General features: G+C 43.3%; 1 protein-coding gene across 8 annotated transcripts in view; it reads right to left on the bottom strand.

Moving 5' to 3' along the window:
* MSRA (methionine sulfoxide reductase A) overlaps positions 1-21,293 on the bottom strand; it is a 368,941-nt gene that overhangs the window by 238,607 nt on the left and 109,041 nt on the right. The window contains exon 1 of one of the 8 annotated variants that reach the window (XM_064368786.1): positions 12,883-12,938. The exons of the other annotated variants lie outside the window; for them this stretch is intronic. The gene's annotated coding sequence lies outside the window, so the exon portion shown is untranslated. Of the gene's footprint in view, positions 1-12,882; positions 12,939-21,293 lie in introns of those variants that run through there. 8 annotated transcript variants of the gene reach the window in all.

Raw genomic sequence — 21,293 nt, 5'->3', positions numbered from 1 at the left:
GGGAATGTTTACCAAAAGCAGAAGGCATGAGCAAAGAACAGTTAAGAACCGGGTCCAGCCCTGCAATAAAGATCAAAAGGCTATGTATGCAGACTGTTTATTCTCATGTTTTATTCAACATCATTTACCTTCTCTCCCTTTGTTCGCCCTTGATTTCTCTCCTTTCACAGGTTAGGTGATAAAATCAGGGTATTTTTCTGTACAATGTGAGTGCTGGATTTGGAGTGGGAAGACCTAGGTATGAATCCTGGTTGCATACAGTTGTCACTTACATGACTGTGTGTCCTTTGACACATCAATTAGCTTTTTTGAATCTAGATCTCTTCATCCACCAAATTTGGGTTGTGCCTGCTCTACCTGTCTGCCAAAGTTGTTATGTAGATCAGGTGAAAACAAATAGGGAAATGGAGGAGGTACGCTGAAAGCTACCTTAGAGTTGGGATCCTTAGAGTTGTTTTTAATGTGTCTTCATCCTTAAAAATGTCTTGCTAGTTTCTAAAAAAAAAAAAACTGATCAGGTAAGTATTAAAAATAATAATGATAACCCTAGAATCCAATGAAAATCAAGCCATTTCATCCCAGTCAGGGATTTTCTGCTATTTTCACTGAGAATACAGCAGCCAAACCTTTTACATCTAGAGGGAAAGTAGTTATCAAGGTTTACTGTTCCCAGGCAGGAAACTGATTCTTTCTGCTTTTTTGAAAGAGGTTTAGAGTCTGTAATTCCCACTTACAGAGAGGGAATTATTTAAGACGCTGGCTGTGTAAAAGAGCAGTGAGGGAACTGCTCACCACCATCAACACCAACACCATCAACACAACCACTATCACCATGAACACCACCAATGCCAACAACAACACCTCTACTAACACCATCAACAATAACACCACCACTATCAATTCTACTGACATGCCAGCACTATCAACACTAATAGCACCACACCAAGACCATCAACACTACCACCAACAATAACACCAACAAAAATACCACTACCAACACCAACATCACCAACAATATCACCACCAAGACCAATGCCACCAACACCAACACCACCTGTACCAAACAAAACCAACACCACCACTGTCAACACCATCACTACAAATACCGTCACCAGCACCACCACCCAAGACCACCAAGACCACCACCATCACCACCAACACCAACAGCACAAGCTCAGCTTGCCTCCCTGATGCCACATTGTCCTCTTCAGCTAGCAGAAAAGACACTATGCCTCTATATCTAGGCCTGGGCTTCCAGGGTAGAGTGGGGAAAAAAAGAAAGAATGAAAAAAGAAAGTCCAGGAACAAATAACCTAGCCACAGATCGGCCTGTCTACTACTCTCTGCTTACTAATGCTGCCATTCTACACAATCTGAAATTCTGTATTTTGAACCATTTTTTCCTTGACCATCACTTCTCCAAGCTCCCAGATCCTTGGGAGCTTTGATGGCCTTCTGAGCACTCCTATGACTTCTCCTAGTTGTAGGATTCTTCCCTGGCTTTTAATAGTAGGTCCCAGATAGCATCTCAGCTACTTTGTAAACCTTCTACTTCCTGACCCATTATCACACTTGGCCCCTGGCAGACAGAGGCCATAAGTACCAGGTGACACATTGCAGGTCTGTCTTCTGTTGGTTCTCACACAGCCTTGGTTCTGAGTATAACTAACCTGTCTTTATTACCTCCTACATCCTAGTGTGACAATGGCCTAAAATGACACTCTCTTGGCTGAGACTGAAGAAGTCAAGGGAGTACCAAGTCTAGAAAGCTAAACAGTCTTCTAGAGCTAAGAGCAAACACAAAGTCAAGATTTAAGATAAACTGAGCTATAACATGAGGGTTCCCAACATGGTTGGCTATAGCCAACCTCAGTGGAGGCTATAAAGGGAAATGTTAGAGTCAGGTGAGATGGCTGGTTGACTCATGAAGCATGTTATTTTAAAGACTCAGTCTAAACAATATTACCTGCCTCAAAGGCATGTTGATATAAAGCGGAAAACAGAAAGCACAGGATTTCAGTTGGATAAGCTTAGGCAGAGCATTCTCCTTGAAGGCTCCTTCTAATAGAATATGGCAACACTAAGGAGAGCCACTTACATGATTAAGTCACAAGACACTGTGACTTCCATCTTGCTAGGAGACTCTCACTTTGGCATGCTTTGATAAAGCAGGCTGCCATGTTGGAAAGGCCTGTGTGGCAAGAAAAAAGGAGCATGGCCTCCAGGTGACAGTCAGCAAGGAAGCAAGGCCCAGAGCCCAATGGCTCTTCAAAACCTGAATCTCCCCCATTATCCATGATGTGATGATCACACACTGCATGCCTGTATCAAAATATCTCATGTAACCCATAAATACCTACTATGTACCCACAAAAATTAAAAAACCAGTCCATAAATAAACTGAATCCTGCCAACAACCATACAAGTGAGCCTATAAGCAGATCCTTCCCCAGTGAGCCTTCAGATGAGCTCTCCACCTTAGCCAACACCTTCAGCATAACCTTGTGAGACATCCTGAAGCAGAGGACCCAGCTGAGCTGTGTCCAGATTCCTGACCCACAGAAATTGTGAGAGAATAGATGTGTGTTGTTTTAAGGTACTAGGTTTATGCTGATGCGTCAGTCAGCAGGACGTAACCAATACACACAGCTTAGTTTATATCCTTGGCCTTAACAGGCTGCATCCTCATCACTCACTTTGGATACGCTTAGCCTTTCTGCAAGTCAAATAAATGAATATCTGGAATTGGGGTCAGGAACCAGGAAACCTGATGTAGCCACTGCAGCTTAGAGGATAAACCAGGCAAGTTCCCAAAGTCTTTCAATCACCTGTCTACTCCCCAGCCTCAAAAAGTTAGGAGGTCGGAGCTAAGCAAAGAGCTCCAGATGGGAGCTATAGATGGGGTCATGTGCCAAGAGAACTACATCCTCTCCCCACCCCAACTTTGTATTTCACTCACATGTCTATATTTTGAGGAGAAAAAAAGCTTTCTTACATAATCTCCCATTCCTCCACTCATCCAAAATGCACACCAATCACATAGTTGGGCCAAGACACTTAGGGTGTGGAGAAAGGCTTTTCCCATGCAGGTACATGACCCAAGGGTAGAAGTGAGGTCTCTAGAGCACTAACACTGTTGGTGAGACCACCTCTGTGTGACCCCAGGAAGTCCCACCAGGTCAACCTTCATAAGATGTCTGGACCACGACCACTTCTCACCGCCTCCAACACGACCCAGCTAGTTTATCTATTTCCTTCTGACTCCACTCTTGCCCTGTCTCTGGGCTCCTCTCCACCCATCTATTCTCCTCAGTAATTGTCTTAAATGTAAATACAATCATATCATATCCAGCTTCCATGTTTCCTGTGGCTGTCCATGACATTTAGGACACATTTCAGTCTTCACTTTGGCCAGCAGGGCTCCCAGAATCTGTCCCTGATGGGTCTCCAGCCTCATTTCCTCTCCCACTGTTTTCTCCTCCTGAGCCATACTGCACACTGTCTTTTGATCATGTCTAGATTCCTACCCCAACAGGGTGTTTGCACTTGCTGGTCTACTGCCTGGAACATTTCTCCTGCAGATATTTCACTTTCTGATTTCACGCAGGTTTCTACCCAAACCCTTGCTCTCTAGATAATAGCATGACCTTCTGCTCCCTGCCAGGCATTCTAATTTAAGTTTACTTTGAAACCTTTAGCACCATCTGAAATTATATATATCTGTTTACTGGTTAAGTTCTAACCCCTCCTCTCAGCTGCAGGCAAGTATTTATTGGGGGCTGTAGACACATCTCTCTCATTCTCACCCATCTCCAGTTTCCAGGACAGTGCCTAGAGTTCAGTAAATATTTGCTGGATTAACTGGATTTGATACAGAAGCCCAGAGAGGAAGACCAGCATGGAAAGTTATCAATGTTGAAGTCATACTCAAGAGGTCAAGTCCAGAAAGTCAGCTAAAAAAGAATTTCCCAACTTCAAAAATGTCACAATATTTGGAAGTAGTGGATAAGCAGGTGGAGCATTTTAGTACAGCTTTTAATCCAGTGTCTTCCAAAAACATTGGATTTCCTGTCCATTTCTTCAATGCATTCAACTGATGTAAACACAATTTCCAACAGTGTCAGTTGTAGACACTAGGCAAAAATATGTGAAATACATACAATTGTGACAAAAAAAGGAATATGTATTTGGTCTCTGCCTCTGGTTCCTGGTACAGTGCTGCTAAAACCCTTGGTCTTTCTGAGTGATGGAGGTACGGGAGTATCTTCTGTTATTCATAACAAACCCCTTTCAACCTTACCTGAGTTTATGCTAATGAGGTGATTCCTGCTGGCTGGGGAATGGCTGCCAGAGGAACCAGCCAGGTCAACAGAGGATTAAAAGTTTCAGCCCCACTCCCCATCTCTGAGGAGGGAAGAGGGTAATGATTTAATCAATCATGCCTATATGATGAAGCCTCCATAAAAACCCTAAACAATGGATTCAGAGAGCTTCCGGGATGGTAAACACATCAGGGTGCTGTGAGGGAGGACGGCACCCCAAAGGGCCTGGAAGCTCCACACCCTTTCCCATACCTGACCTATGCACCTCTTCCATTGGGTTGGTCCTGAGTTGTATCCTTTACAATAAATTAGTAAACATAATGAATTGTTTTCCTGAGTTCTGTGAGCCATTCCAGCAAATTACCAAACCTAAGGAGGGTGTTTTATAAACTACTGAGTTGCTTAACCAACTCAGAGAGAAGTACAGGGGACAACCTGGGGACTTGCAATTGGCATGTGAAGTGGGGGGCAGTCTTGAAGGACTGAGCCCCTTAACCTGCGGGGTCTAACTTCAGGTCGTTAATGCCAGAATTGAAGTGAATTATTAGACACCCAGTTGGTGTCTGCAGAGAAGCGGAGAATTGCTTGGTGTGGAAAATCTACACAGTTGGTGTCAGAAATGTTTTGTGAGTGTAGAAGAAACAGTTTTTCCACTTAGAACAACTTTAGGGTTGACATTGCTGCAAATAAAAACCTTTACCTGGGGAGGGAGGGGTGTAGGAAAGCAGGAAGGCACAGGAAGGTGTCAGGCCCCGTACTAAGGGCTTTACCTTCAATCTCTCATTGAGTATCTCACCTCAACCCACAAAGTCAGCATCTTTTCATTTTTACACATGAGAAAGCTAGATCAACTGAGGTTTGGAACATAAACCGAGGTCTGTTGAACTCCACAGCCCGTGCTCCTAATTAATACACCCCATCAGCTGGGTAAGAATCGGGCCTGGACCAGAAACCAGGAATGTCAACAAAGAAGCAAGCAAGACAAGACCTTGCCAGACATCAGGGAGAAAGCATTCATTCCACAAAAATATATACACTATTCCAAGACAAAACCTTGCCAAGACAAAAACCCTTCTGTTCAGAACGACTGAAATACACAGATGCAACACGCATTATAATTATAAATGATCGACTCCGAGAGCTGAAAGTAACCATGGAGATTGCTCAGTCCCACCCTTTTACTGGAAAGATGAAGAGACCAACCCTTAAAGCCCAGAGTCCCATGATTAGAAAGAGAAGATGAACCCTGTCTTCCTTCTGTCCTTGGTACCTATTCAGTGTGCAGAGCCAAGTATTTTCAGCTCCTTCAAAAAACTGGATAATTTTGCTATATTTTAAAAAACAGATAGTGATTCTGTCTTATCACACTACTATAGAGGCAAAAATAATTCAAATATTAAAAGACAATGTTGTCTTGTGGGATGCCAGGACATACGATGGGGCACTGACCGACTCACCATAGTCATCAGTGAGCTGGACTCTGCCAAGGGGGAAACGGTGAGAGACAGGGAGTTTTAACTCTTTCTAGTGCTCATGAATCAACAGAGCATCAGAAACTTGCAACTGGCTATGAGTCCTAAGAGTCATGTTCCTCTAGTAAAAATAGAAAACCAACAAGATTACCAAGAAAGAAACGAACAAAAGCCTTAATGAAGGAATCTCGTCATTAGGCTGCAGGTCTGAGTAATAGGTTTAGGTCCTGGTGCAATCCTGTAGTTCTCAAATCACAGGCAACAAGTTATTTTATGCCCCTGCCTCTTTATCTAGTAAAACATTCCAAAGTATCTGAACTTAGTTCCAATCTTTCAACATCACTGCCTACTTATCAACCTGGGTTACTTTGAATTTCAACTGAAGAAACAAAACCTGAGTTACTAAAATGATCATTATTGGCGCTGAGGTCTATGTAAAGTCAATCTTTGCTCTCAGTCACTAAGATGAATTTTCATTTTTCTTACATAAAAATGTCTATTGTATCTTCATCATTGCACTTATAACTCTGTGGTAGTTTCTGTGACATAAAATTAGCAATATAGATGACACCAGTTTTTCCCAATTATTTTCCTGCTTGGAATGTTATTCTGTTTTTGTTTTTCTTTTAAGTTATTTTTTCAAGTAGAGACAGGGTCTCGCTATGTTGCCCAGCCTGGTCTCAAACTCCTGGGCTCAAGTGATCCACCCGCCTTGGTCTCCCAAAGTGCTGAGATTACACAGGTGAGCCACTGTGCCCAGCCTGGAATGCTAATGTTAAACAGCTCAGATTCATTTGATTTTTACTGTCAGAGTATGGTAAACTAAGCAAAATCTATCAGGAAGTGAATACACCCCTGGGTCTCCTGATTTTCACACTCTTAACTCAAGGACAATGCAGACATTTAAAATGTCGTGGATAGTTAGGCAGCCTCTTTACAAATAAGATTTCTTGCTCTGATAGAATCACAAAGTTTGCCAGTCTCAGGAATAGACATATTCATTAGGAAGTGATCAAATGTAAAATATTTGTTCTGGAAAAAAAGAGGCAGGTGAAGTGGTAGGCAGGATGTAAGCCCAGCAGTGAGGTGACCAGGTTCTTGACCTAGTTCTAATTGATTCCAGTGAAGTCACTTTATTTTTGTTTTCTCAACTTAGGACCCAGAAGACACTCCCTGGCTCCTAAAATCCCCTTCTACCTCAACTATAGATAGACATATTCAATTGAAACAAAATGTTTTGCAGGTAACTTGAACTTTCAACTAGGAATCCATAGCTTTTCTTCTTTCTAAGACTGATTTTAAGACAGGTCAGGGCTGCCCATAGACCTGCTGCTAGAAAAGGTTCGCCAATAAATAAAACATCAACAAATACCGGACATAAGCTGAAAAGTTTGTGATCAAAAAAGATCTCAAATTTCCCTACTGGTATATATCATGTCACCAAAACATGTAGCAAATACGTGCAATTTTTAAGTCAATTCTGATACAGCACATAAAACAGTGACTTCTATAGACATTAGGGTAAGTACTAAAACATGACCCTTTCCTCTCAAAGAAGAGGTGGGTAATAACACATTCATGAAGCCAGCTCACTGAACTCAAAGAAAATGTATCAATAGAAACTTATCAAAGCTCAAGAATCTTTTAAAAAGAAATAGACTATAGAATGCTATACCATAAGCATCTTGACTCAATCATATTTTTTATCCTCCACCATATCCATCAGTGGGTTGGCAGTTACATAAGGTTTATTGAGTTGTCGAGGTGCATAATTTAGAACTGTGGGAAATAAACCAATCCTCTACCAATGAATCAGCATCACCTGTCTGTCCTGAATTCTGTGAAGACTCTTCCAAGCCACAGGAGGTATATGCTTGGAACATTTCACCAGTACCAAGTCTTCCAACACCATAATGATACTACTCCATACATCTACCATTTGAAAAGATACAAGAGACTCATCAAAGAGCAGAAACACATAATAAACTAAACACATCTTGAGAACCATTTCTCACCCTAAGGTTATGGAGAAACAGGAGCTCCATCATGAACCTGCTTCATTTATGAAACTGGTTGAGGTTACAGCCCCCATTGATAAGTCTCCAGCTAAGACTCTGTACTCAGAGGAAGCTAAATTATTTAGGGCCATTTCCCAGACAAGAAGAATGATACAGGATACTGAAAATACCTTGAAAACACAGCGATCCTGCTCACCAGAAGTTCCACTTGTAACATACTTCTGAGAGTGGTGGCAGGAGCCCTGAGTGGGGACTAGGTTCTCCCCCCAGCCCCCATTCCAGCATTGATTGACATATGACCTGTGTAAGCCATTTCACTTCACGAGTCTGGTCTGGAATCTGAAAAGGATGGCCTTTGCACAGAAATCTCTTGGGTCAAATTTCCTGTACCTTTATTCTTCACGTGAATGGGGGAAAAAGAAAGCAGTGTTTGTGGAAAAGCTAAAGTCCTCCGCCACTGAAACAGGAAATGAGCTAATGATACACAAGTGTGAGCGAGCATTCCGCCCTGGGAGCCCACCATGAAGACTGAAGCAAAGGAGCTCCTGACTTGAGTGCATTCACTCAATCCATGGCCCCAGCCTCCTGGCACCATCCAAAGGCCACCATCCTCACTTCCCCTCAGTCTCCTCTGTCCTAAATCCTTGTAAACTAAGCCCTCTTCTTCTTGGTCCCACCCTGCCTGCGGGGACTGCCCAGACAGAGCTGGCGTCTCTGAGGAGGCTTGATTTGAGATGAACAAATGCTTCTGATTTTAAAAAGGACAGATTTGAGAACTTTTCCACAGGCAGGCTCTCCTGAAACTTCAGTTCTCATCCTGAATTTTAAAACCATAATGTGACATTTTAACATATGGCAAAGAGAGATGAATTTGAGATCGTTTCAAACTGCTTAAAAGATCTGCATTAAACACAGATTTCCATTATTACAGATCTAATAAGTCCTATTCTCATCTGGGCTATCAGCAACAGAGTAAGTAATTACCATTCAACTTGGGCCGTTCCAGTCCATTAGCCCAATACTGATGACTCAGGAAACGCTATACAGGAGAACTAAATGCTGATAAAAGATAAAATGGAATGGAAGAAAATGATGCTGCCTTATCCCATTCTGCTACATCTATTATAAGGAATCAATCAAAAATAAACAACTTGATGGAGTGATAGAGCCAAAAGTAAATATTAAAAGTAACAAATAGAGTTGTGGCCAGACAAAAGGAGAAGTAAAATGTCTCCCTGGCATCACAGGTTTGGAAGACCCTTTGGTCCTCAGTGACAATGCTTACCTATGTACAAGGACTGGATGGAAATGCTACCAAACCTCTTCAAAGTGAAAAGCTTCAGTAAGTCAGGTATTCATTCAACACACTAGCCAGTAAGTAAGGCTCCATGCTAGGGGCTGTCAGTATAAATGTTAATGAGACATTATCCTCTTAATGAGAGATTGAAGATAACCATACCCAAACTGAGGGTATTTTCCACCCAACATAATTAGTTTTAAGTTCATCAGACTAAAATTTGTCTTTAATTTAGACTCTGAGTTATCAATTAGTCAACGTTTGTTGATCTTGTGTTGTTACATCCTTGACACTCTGGGGAATGCAAAAATAATGATCATTGTGACTTGATAACAGTGTATGTTCAAGTTGGGGAGATAAGACTAATATACTTGAAAAAGGGAACACTGAGCATATATGGTTACATGCTAAATTGTGTAGCAGAGGTTACTGGTTCTAGAAGAAGTCAAAGAAAACGATGGAGGCTGGGTGAGGTGGCTCACGTCTATAGTCCCAGCACTTTGGAGGCTGAGACGGGTGGATCACAAGGCCAGGAGTTTAATACCAGCCTGGCCAACAATTCCAGCTACTTGGGAGGCTGAGGCAGGATAATCATTTGAACCCGGGAGGTGGAGGTTACAGTGAGCCGAGATTGCGCCACTGCACCCCAGCCTGGGTGACAGGCTGGGAAGGTTTCAGGGAAGGGATACAGTGTGACCATCGTGGCATCTCATGAGTGCTGGGTGCTCCAAGATGGTGAAGTGATCAGCATGGCCAGAGTAGAGGAAGGTGAGTGCAGAAAAGTTGTGGGAAAAGGGCTAGGCAGGTCGAGTAGAACCAGACACACAGAGTTTGGGTAGATCACAAAGGACGGATGAGTCAGAGACGGTCAGAGGTGGTAGGAATTGAGTTCGGAAGTGAGGGCTGTGTGGGTTAAGTGGGAAAGAGGCAAGATGAGCAAGGCAGCCAGTCTGGGAAATGAGCTCTGTTGACAAACACTAGAAGACAGAAGAAAATACCATTTGAAGAGGTGAGGTGAGGAGTTTGTTTTTGATAGAAACTCAGCCTAGAAGGCATCTATGAGGACAGCTCATGGACTCCTCCAGCTGGATGCCTGAGTGCAGCACAGTGAGCCGGAGGTGACAGAGAACAGCAATAGACATGTCTAACCAGCAGTGAAAGACGGAGCAGGAGTGCAGGTGGGGAGAAGACTGCAGACAGAGGCTGGGGAGTCTGCTCCGCAGGGGTGAAAACTGAGGCTGGGTATACAGTGAGATCAGGGGAGGAAGATCGGGAGGCAGGGAGAAACAAAGGACTGCAGGCTGAGGCCTGAGCTCAGAGGGGAAGTGAGCTGGGAAGGCATGGGAGAAGAGGCTGCCAGTGGGTGCAGCAGGAGAACCAGGACAGTGCCACCAGACCCAAGGCAGAAGGGTTGCGGGAAGGCGGGGTTGTGTGACACCAAACGCACTGACTTGCTCCAGGGAAGCCTCCTAGGCTCCTCCATCCCAGGTCCACTCCTAGCCATGCCTTCGCTCACCTGCATGCCATGTGCTCGGCTCACCTTCTCTTTTCTAGCTGTCATCATACTCCTCTAATCTGTGTCCTTCATATCTTCTCTCTCTTTACAAAGTTGGGTGCAGGCTCCCCGCTCCTACCTCTCCACACCCTCACCAAAATATCCAGGAACAAGTACCCAAATCCCTGTTTGGAATGTGCACACAGCTAAGGCTGCTTCTAACCTCCTTCCCCGAAACCTTTCTGAGATCCCCGTGTAGACACAAGTCCCCCTGTCTTGCCTTGTCTTAGAAATCTGCCCAGGCACATCCACCTCAGTGTGGATTCTGACCTCAGCCAACCAAACCCACAGCACCCTGGGACCACTAGCCCAGGTCCTCAGTCTTCCATGCAGCCCAGGTGTGTCTTTATGCAGCAGACAAAAGCTGCCTGGTGTGAATTAAATGTTAATATAGTCATTTGCAATTGCAAATGCCTAGGAAAGGACAGACTAGGCACACAGATGACTGCAGGAGAAACCAAAAGAGTGACAAGAAAACAGTGACAAAGAAGGGGCTGCAGATTGAGTTAATCAAGGCAGGATTTGGAAGACAACATCTTGAAAAGTTGAGCCTGGCTGCAAGCCCAGAAGAGAGACAAGCGGAAAGATTCCCGGGCATGGGGCCCAAGGAGCGTTCAGCATGCGTTTGAGGTGTCAGGGAGATGCCTGGAGAACAGTTGTAGCCTCGATTTATGGGCAATGCCTGAAACCAGCCAGAGGAGGCCGATTCTTTCAGGGTTCAGGATTCAGGGAAAGAAGACTTGGCCCAGTGTAGACCCAAGGTGAGGCTGACTACTGACGCATGAGCCCTCTCTTTGGCGTGACAAAGTTAAGCCATGACGCCAAGTCGTTTCGACTTGTCTGGTCTACACCCCCAGATTCTTCACCGGAGTGATTCCTTGATTTCACAGTAACTGGGTGTGATATTGCTGATACCATTTTTCATCTTTTACATGGCAGAGAACAAAGACTGCAGGCAGACACAGAGAGCCTCTGGCTCAGAGGGGCCCTGGCATTTAACTGCCTTCTCACTGAAAAGCTAGAGATCACATATTCGAACCAAAAGCACTAAGATTTTAAATAAAACAGTTTGTATTAAGGAAGACTTTGAACAGAAAAAGGGCTCATGAGAGACAGATTGCTGTGAGAAAAAGGTAGCCCTCCAGAAGCGTGCTATTTTAAATGGTCTTTATACATGCTTTCTCTTTCTCTCCGCCTAGAATGTTCTTCCTTCCCTGTCCTCTCCCTGCTTCACCTCCTCACTTTGCTCTGATCTGTGTCATGGCTATTTCTGCTCGGTGTTATATTGAGAATGACTGGTCCCATCTATCCCCTTCTCACATATAACCTCTTCGAGACTCGCTTTCATCTTTGTAACACAGAACCTATGCGTGGCACATAATTGGTTCTTGGTATGTACGGCCCAACAAGTAAGCCAAGATCCAAGTAAGCGAGGGGGTGAGCTACAGGCAACCTGACTCCCTGCTGCCCTGTGACCCGGCCTCCTTTCCCGCCTCTGGTGAGTCCGCCCTCTCCATCATGTGAGGCTTTGGGCCCTAGCTTCTTAGAAGTTCACTGCAACTTCCAACCCCAATACCAAGTAGAGCCATTTCTTTTGCCCCCTTAAACCTGAGTTCTAAGTCCATCTTTTATATTTTAGGTCAAAGATAATATTCCCTCCATTACTGGACTAAGTGGCACATTCCCTGACCTCTGCCCCTCTGCTAATATTTTGCAACCAGCCAGAGTTCCAAGCTACAAACCTGTGTCATCTTTGCCTCTCCTCCCCGGCCCCGCTGCCTCCACTGACCACAGCTGGACTCTTCCACTCCGTCTTCAGGGGCAACCCCAGAATGAAGCCCAGCAGTCATGTCGTTCCTACTAGCCCTGACTCTTCTGGCCTTTGCTGCCCCTCCCACCCCATCAGCACCTCCAAGGCCTCCTAAATGGCATTCCTTTGCTGTTCTGGAATCCATGAGCTCCTGTAGCAGCCCAGCATCAACTCCTATGTGGGGTGACACAAGCCACCCCATACCCCCATGCCCAAATCCCACTGCTTTTGTCCCTGTGACTCTCTTTCCAGACACTGGCATGGCAGAATCATGCATCTGTAGCTCTGCCACCTGCCATTTCTGACCCCAGCCACAGTGGAGGCTCCTCCTAGTCTGTGTGGAAATCTGGGAGGGAGTATATTAGTTTCTATGTTTTATTGTCACTACTATGATATATGGGATATTACCTGTACACACCCATCTCACAACCTAAGTTCCTCTGTTCCATTGCTTGCTTCAGATACTTCTGACTTCAGATACTGCATTCTCTCATCTATTAAGAGACACATAAACAGCTTATAACAATACACAAGAAATGCATGGGCAAATCTAAACAATAGATGTAATACTTTCTGATTTCAAGTAGTTGTTAACAGAATTAGAATGCTATTCCAATGACTGATTCTTTGTACAGATTCCACTACCAGCCAAACAAATTGCAAAGACATTTTAAAGATGACGTTCAGAGTGTTTTCACATGGTTGAGCTGATGATTTAGCTTTTTCCAATAATATAATCTTTAGGTAATTAACTCGGTGAGTCCATCTCAGTCATTTGCTGTGGACTCCTGTGATATCAAATGTGCAGCAACTTGGTCACTGAGGGAAGAGCAATGCTGACAAATTAAAAAGTATATTTCTTCTTACATTTTATTCAGTAATAACAGTTACTTGATGTCTTACTAACAAAGGTGTAATATTTTTTTTCAGGGCTAGGGAGTGCAGAGGAACGAGAACAGACTAAGAGGAATGGCACATGGAAAAGAAAGACCAAGAATTTCTAAAACATATTCAAACTCACTCCCGACCAGTGAGTTTTCTAACCAGACTACATCTGGCCCAGCTTCTCTTTCTCCACTGTTTGGCGAATATTAAAGGTATAGGGGGAAAGTCAGTTGCAAGTTTTTAGCCTTCCCATCCATATGCCAAAAATAAAAGTAAAAATGAAAACATTCTCAAAGGACCTACAGCTGGCATGAATCTTCATGGTGAGAAACTGAATGCTTTCACCCTAGGATAAAGAACAAGGGGAGGATATCCACTTTCACTACTCCCATGCAACATCATGCCAGGGATCCTAGCTAGCACAATAAGGTAAGAAAAGGAAATAAAATTCATTCATTGATTGCAAAGGAAGAAATAAAGCTATGACTCCTCACAGAAGACACGATCATCTATGTCAGTCCACTCAGGTGCTTGGACAGTATCTCACTTGTACACAATGTATGGCTCATAAACAACAGTATAGTTGTCCCTCAGTTCCCATAAGGGGTTGGTTCCAGAACCCCATAGGTAGCAAAATCTGAGGATGCCCAAGTCTCTGACACAAAATGGCACAGTATATGCACGTAACCTATGCACATTCTTCCATATACTTTAAATCATCTCTAGATGACTTATAATACCTAATATAACATAAGTGCTTTGCAAATGGTTGATACACTACATTTTTGTGTTTTTGGTTTTTTAATATTTTTGATCCAAGTTTGGTTAAATCCACTGACCTCAGGTGATCTGCCTGTCTTGTCCTCCCAAAGTACTGGGATTATAGGCATGAGCCACCACACGCAGCCTTTCTTGGTATTTTCTATATAGACAATGCTTGTCTCCCTCCAAATTCATATGTAGAAACCTAACCTCCAATGTGATGATATCAGGAAATGGTGGGGCCTTGGGAGATGATTAAGTCATGAGGGTGGAGCCCTTATGTATGTAATTAGTGCCTTTAGAAAAAGGAGCTCAGATTCCCCACAAGGGGTGGGCACAAGATCGGTGTCTGAAAACAGAAGTGTGGTCAAATCCCAGCTGAGTCACTTACTAGTTACGTGACATTGGACCAGTTGCTTCCTTCTCTGAGCTTCATTTTCTTGATCTGTAAAATAGACTACAAGTCATTACCATATAGGATTTTTCCTACTAGATTTAAATGGTAGTGTTTAAATATCAAATCAATGCTATTTCTCTTTGAGTACTGATGCAGAACTTAAAGACATGGAGGGCCAAGACTCATTTACTTTTCACAATTCTGGAGGCTGGGAAGTCCAAAACCAAGGCACCAGAAGATTCAGTGTCTGTTGAGGACCTGCTTTCTGATTCATAGACAGCTGTCTTCTCACTGTGTTCTCACATCACAGAAGGGACAAGGCAGCTCTCTGGGCTCCTTTTTCTAAGGGCACTAATTACATACATAAGGGCTCCACCCTCATGACTTAATCATCTCCCAAGGCCCCACCACTTCCTGATATCATCACATTGGAGGTTAGGTTTCTACATATGAATTTAGAGGGAGACAAGCATTGTCTATATAGAAAATACCAAGAAAGGCTGCGTGTGGTGGCTCATGCCTAAAATCCCAGTACTTTGGGAGACCAAGACAGGCATATCACCTGAGGTCAGGGGTTCGAGACTAGCTTGGCCAACATGGTGAAACCTTCTCTACTCAAAGTACAAAAATTAGCCGGGATGGTGGCACAGGCCTGTAGTCCCAGCTACTCGGGAGGCTGAGGCAGGAGAATTGCTTGAACCCAGGAGGTAGAGGTTGCAGTGAGCCAAGATTGTGCCATTGCACTCTAGCCTCGGTGACAAGAGTGAAACTCCATCTCAAAAAAAAAAGAAAGAAAGAAAAAGAAAAAAGAAAATACCAAGGAATGGGCAAAAAATTATTAGAACAAATAAGTGAGTTTAACAGGTCTCAGAATACAAGGTCAACATACAAAACTTACTAAAACAAATTACTAAAAAATAACAAAAATTATTAAAAACAAATATGTACTAATGAATAGTTAGAAATTTTTCAGTTTTTAAAGAATCATTTACAATAGCATCAGGCAAAATGAAATGTTTGGGAACGAATATGCTTAAGATTTGTCTTTTCATTTTCTGAACAATGTTTTTGAATAACATTTTCATTTTATGAAATGACATCTATCATTTTCTTTTATGGCTTCTGATTTTGTATCTTATCTAAGAAGTAAGTGCCTAATGCAAGGTCACAATGATTTTCTCCAGTGTTTTCTTCATGAAGTTTGATGGTTTTATGTTTTAAATCTAGGTCTATGATCCACTTTGAGTTAATTTCCTATAGGGTACAAGGTATGTAGTTCTAAAATAAGCAAACAGTAATGAGTAAAAGTGGCAATAACACACAGGAAACTGAGAAACGGGCAAGAATCAGAGCACATACTCACACAGCTGAGTATCCCTTCCTGTGAGCTTCCCACAGATAAAGCAAATATTGGGCTTTCTTTATGAAGGAATGCAGGTTGATAACAATGCTAAGGCTTTGGTCAGTGTTCCTATTGTGTAAGTTCTTCAGTTGGCCCGTTAGACTGATGATGGGGTGAGAGAGTACCAAGCATACCCACAGATCTGGAGTCTGCCCCTGTCTCTGCACATCACCACACTGAAGTCCTAGAAGGTTTCCAAAGACCTAGAAGTATTTGGAAAAGACAGCTTTCTCCTGCCAGCATGAGAGAAGATTATGGGGAAAATCACATAAACACAAAAGGACTTATAACATTCCCCTTATTAGGTTCCACCTCAAGTCCTGCCCATATTTCACAGTCATCAATAACAACTCGATCTTTTTATCCTCGATCTTTTTATCATGAACATCTATACATGCTTTAAAATCAACTGGCATTAGCTGTGACTGGAAACAGCAAATCAGGTGTATTGCTACATATTTTGCATGTTCAAGATGTCCTAGAATTCCAGATTTATGATTTACCCTAATGAACCCTGCACGGTCACTTCTCGGGAGTGTAGAAGAAAGGATTCCTGCATGGATGGGAGGTTGGGCTGCGTGAGCTCAGATCCCCGCAAGTTGTGGGCATAAGATCGGTATCTGAAAACAGAAGCGTGGTTGAATCCCAGCTGAGTCACTTACTAGCTATGTGACATTGGGCCAGTTGCTTCCTTCTCTAAGCTTCATTTTCTTGGTCTGTAAAATAGACCACAAGTCATTACCATATAGGGTTTTTCCTACTAGATTTAAATGCTACTGTTTAAATAACAAATCAATGCTACTTCCCTCCTCCCTGCTTTCCAAAAATCGTATTTATGCACTAGAATTTTTTAAAAAATTATTTGTATGCCAGGCTGCCATATTCTGCAAGGAGTGGAAGGAGAAACAGTGGCTGTGCTGGAGATGTCCAGTGACATCTGAGCTGGCCAGGGATGGTACCACACCAGCAATGTGGAAGACCAGAATACTATAGGAATCTACAGAGAGAAAGATTGTTTATCAGACTGGGAATTCCACACATAAAATAACACGAAATTTTAGAACCAAGATTATTAAATAATGAAGTAATAGTAGCAGTTATCATGTATGTGCCTGATGCTGTTTTAATGATTTTACATGTATTAACACATATGAGTGCTCACAATTATCCTACGAGGTAGATACTTTTATTATCCCCATTTTACAGACAGGAAAACTAAGACACAAGGAGCATAGGGACTTGCCCAAGGACACAAAGCTAGTAAGTAACACAGATGAGACTGCAACCCAAACTGTTGGGTTCCAGAATCCCTACCGCCTCATAAAGATCAGACACAGTCAAGAAGTGCCATGCCCAAGTCCTAATAGAGCTTCTCCATTCCTGGCCACCCGTGGGCCCATCTTACATGCCCCATTTTCTTAAATAACATCAGGGTACAGGGTCTTCTAGGGCACTGGCAATATTTTTTCACTTAGGGGGAGGGGTAGCTACATGGGTTTCTATAATTACTAAGTTTTATGTACTCTTCTGTTCATGCATCTCACAATGAGAGAAAATGGATCAGCATCCACACAGGGACCCAACTCTCCAGGCTTTTGACATTGTGGAGGTTCCACGTCCAGCCGTCCCTGATATGCACCTAAGACACAGCACAAAGGTTAGGACGTAGGGGAGCAAAAGATGCCAAGCGCGCTCCTCCCCTGCCTCCTCTGCAGTCCTTTGAATTTGCATGCTAGAATTACTAGAGCAAAAGCTCAGCTAATCTCCTGGCTGGCGTGATTGTTATTATCATGCGGCGCACACATGCATATTCATCCAGATTTAAAGGGAAGAAATAAGCCTCCCTCATGGCGCTGCTGATAAACAACCCCCCAAAATCTCTTTCCCTATACTCCAACCAAACACATTTGAAGCCTTGTCATACTTAAAAGTGATTTGCCCATAAGTCTTTTACATGTTAATAACATTGTGCATTGAATATTTCATTCCCAAGATCATTATGTGATTGGTTTCCATGTGATTTTTGGTACAACAGAAATGGACAGAGCGAGATCGGCTGCCTTTGGACACCAATCTCCATGTTAAAGCTCACACCGCTGACATCAGAACATGCAGAACTCAGCTGCAGTGGGAGCCTGGCCATGTCAGTCAAGTCCACTTGTTTCCAGACAAAACATTTTAATTCCTGGCATGGGAGAGGGGACATGGGGAGGCAGTGTTGGAAGAGAATGGAGAGGAGGGAAGGAGAGGGGAGAATGGAATAGGCATAATTAACCCAGAGCCAAGGTATTTGGCTCTACCCTTTGCTCCAGCTCTTGCAAACTGACTTCTCCATGTCACTGCATCTTCTCATAGGTTGGGTGAATACAGCCAGTCGTTTTCTCAACCCTAGGAACACACTAGACCCATCGTGGCTCCCGAGCAGAGGGCCTGATTTAATTAGGGGTGTGGGGGCATCAGTCCCAGATGATGCTAACATGTTTACAGGATTGAAATTCTGGGGTAAGTCCATGGGCTCTGCTGACAGATGTGGGCCAGGGAGGCCACATGCCTAGAAATGGGCAAAACCATCATCAAGCAAGGGTCCAGCTGAGATGGTGAAAATGTCATCAGGTTATTAAAGTATGATCAAGTGAATGAGTGAGCTTGGGTAATATAAGGGGCTGGAGGGAAAAATGCAGATCCCCAGCCCACAGAATGCATAGCTGAAGAATGAGACAAAGTCACTTGTCATATAATTCTCCAACACACAAACACACACATGCATACACACACATCCCTATACAAATACTCATGCACACACACATAGGAGCACACGTGCATAGTCATGCAAGCACACGTGCACATATAAATGCGCGTACATACGTATGCATGTGCACACACACCCATGCAGTCATGTAAACACACACATGTAGTCGTACAAATGCATACACATACACACACATGAAAACACACATACATGTTCACACTATTATACAAATGCATACAAGTGCATGCAGTTATGCAAACACATACAAACAAAAACACACATGCATGTACACACCATTATGCCAAAATGCACTCCTGTACATTTCAACCTTTTACAGATAATTTCATTAATAACATTCTGAGTTCATTCTCCCCTGCTACTTGAATAACCAAAAGCTCCAAAACTTCTAAAGAAGCCCGTCACCGACAACATCACTACCACCCACCCACCCACCTCATACCAACTGTGAGACTGTCCTGGCTCTCCGGAGTGAAGCTGGGATCACCCCTGCTCACACACCTTTGACCTTACCAGCCCCAGGTTCATTCATTGCCTGAGGGTCCATCCTGTGCCCACACAGTCTTCGGCACCTTGTGCACTGGACATAGAGGTTTATGCCCAGACTCTGGAATCACCGCCAGGTTCAAATCCCAGTGATTCCATGGACCTACTTGGAATCCCAGGCTAGTTTGCTTGGCTTCTCTGTGCCTCGGTTTCCTCCTCAGTCAGAGAGAGGTGATAAGGTAACTGCTCACACAGTTATTTAGCATGTCTTAAAACTGAAAATGGTGTTTGACACATCGTAAGTATTTATTTGTCAGCAAGTATTTCACACTGCCCCTCCCCCTACAATCCCAAGGGGGACTCTGCAATGCCTCCAATTTGCAGATGGGGAAACTAAGGCTCAGATTCCAGCTACAATGTCCACGTGTATACTCTCCCTCTTACAAGGCTATGTGTCCTGATTTAGGGGTGAGGACACAGACTCAGCCTACAAAGACATCATGGCTTTTTAGTTTCATTCAGAAACTGAAGCCACGTGTGCATAGGCTGCCACTCATTTTCTGTCAGGTGACCCAGGTCAGAACATGCTGCTGTCCCCTCTCCCCACCTGCCCTGGTCTTACCCCCTTGCTTGTCTTTAGTCTCCATTTGTCAGGAAACCATTAGAAATCAATAATCTAAAATTCTGTTTGAATGCAGTTCAAAAGTTCTGTTCTGGTCTGAGCTTGGGTTTTTAATTGAAAACCGGGTTTTTAATTGAAAACCCGGTTTTTTGTTTTGTTTTGTTTTTTTAAAAGAAAAGAATAAAAGCACTTAGAGAAAGTAGCTATACTGTTGGAGAGCAGAGTGGTTGTTCTTATTAAGTTTAATGCAAAACAAAGGCATTATATTGTAATGATATTAAGTCTAATTAGAAGCCAGCAGCTCAAAACATATAAAGCAAAAAGAAGGCCGGCTGCATTCTTCCAAGAGCTGATCTTCTCAACCTAGGCTGCACATTAGAATTACCTGGGGAGCCTTTTTAAAATATTAACATCTAGACTTCACCCTCCAAGATCCTGATTTAATTGGTCTAGGATGGAGCCCAGACATCAGTATGTTTTTTATAAGTTCCTTGGCTGATTTTTATGTGCAGCCTGGGGTTGAGGATGACTATTCTACAGGGAAAGGAAACCAACAGGTTTTTTTTTTAAATCCTTCTATGTCCTAGGCATTGTATTCTACTTTCAAATATAGTATATTACTAACTGTAAAGATAAAAACTCTATTTGGATTTGGGTGCAAGTATGTAATTCCAAGAGTTTTCCCATTCTCTATCATTGGGTTGCTGATTAAATATTTAATTTTTTCTTTGGCCTATTGGGGAGTCCTAGAGAGGAAGGAAGGGATCAAAACCAGAACAACCTAAAACTTCTATAAAGCTCAGGAAGCCAACGAGCGCCATTCCTTTGCACCAAACAGCACTAGCCGGGAGAAACCCAGCCAGCAGCTAAGGGCAGGGATCTGGTGCCAGAATACACGACAGCCCCGGGCTGCATGCAGCCATGGAGGGATTTCTCAGCTAGGAAGGATTTACAGGAAATTTAACAGGAACATTTTAATCAAGAAATGAGGTCAGGACGGATAAGACTAGGATTACATTAAACTGTGAATGGCAATCGTTCAGGACTGGTGAGAATGATACCTTACACCTTAGACTTGCTTTTCTCTTTACGTCCAGTTGAAAGTACTGTTCTGTGATAAAAGGTTAGCTGTGTCAGTATGTGGTTTAAAAAGAAAGGCAGGATTTCTTAAGAGGAGAACAGAAAAGAAAAACTGAAGAGAAGGACCTAAAGAATCAAGTACAAGATAAGACAGGCTAAGAGAATTTCTTCTTACACTTCCAGGGGTGGGCCCAGCATTATTAGTGTCCCTTGTGGGCTCAGAATCTGGAGACAGAAAGGCTGGTTCTAGAGGACACCCAGCAGGTTCAGCTGTGGGCTAGCGGCAGCCAACAACGCCAACTGCGGCCAAGGGCGGATGGGCCACACTGGTCTGTGTCCTGGTCCCAAGGGCTGTTTGTTGCCACACTAGCATCCAATGTCCATCTGGGTAGGGCCCGTGGCCCCCTTAGAGGGTCTC

The sequence above is a fragment of the Aotus nancymaae genome, unplaced genomic scaffold, assembly GCF_030222135.1.
Source record: "Aotus nancymaae isolate 86718 unplaced genomic scaffold, 86718_ANA_hifiasm-v0.15.2.pri h1tg000079l, whole genome shotgun sequence".
Taxonomy (NCBI): Eukaryota; Metazoa; Chordata; class Mammalia; order Primates; family Aotidae; genus Aotus; species Aotus nancymaae.
The sequence above is the reverse complement of the archived record's forward strand: the minus strand, read 5'-3'. Positions and strand labels throughout refer to the sequence as shown.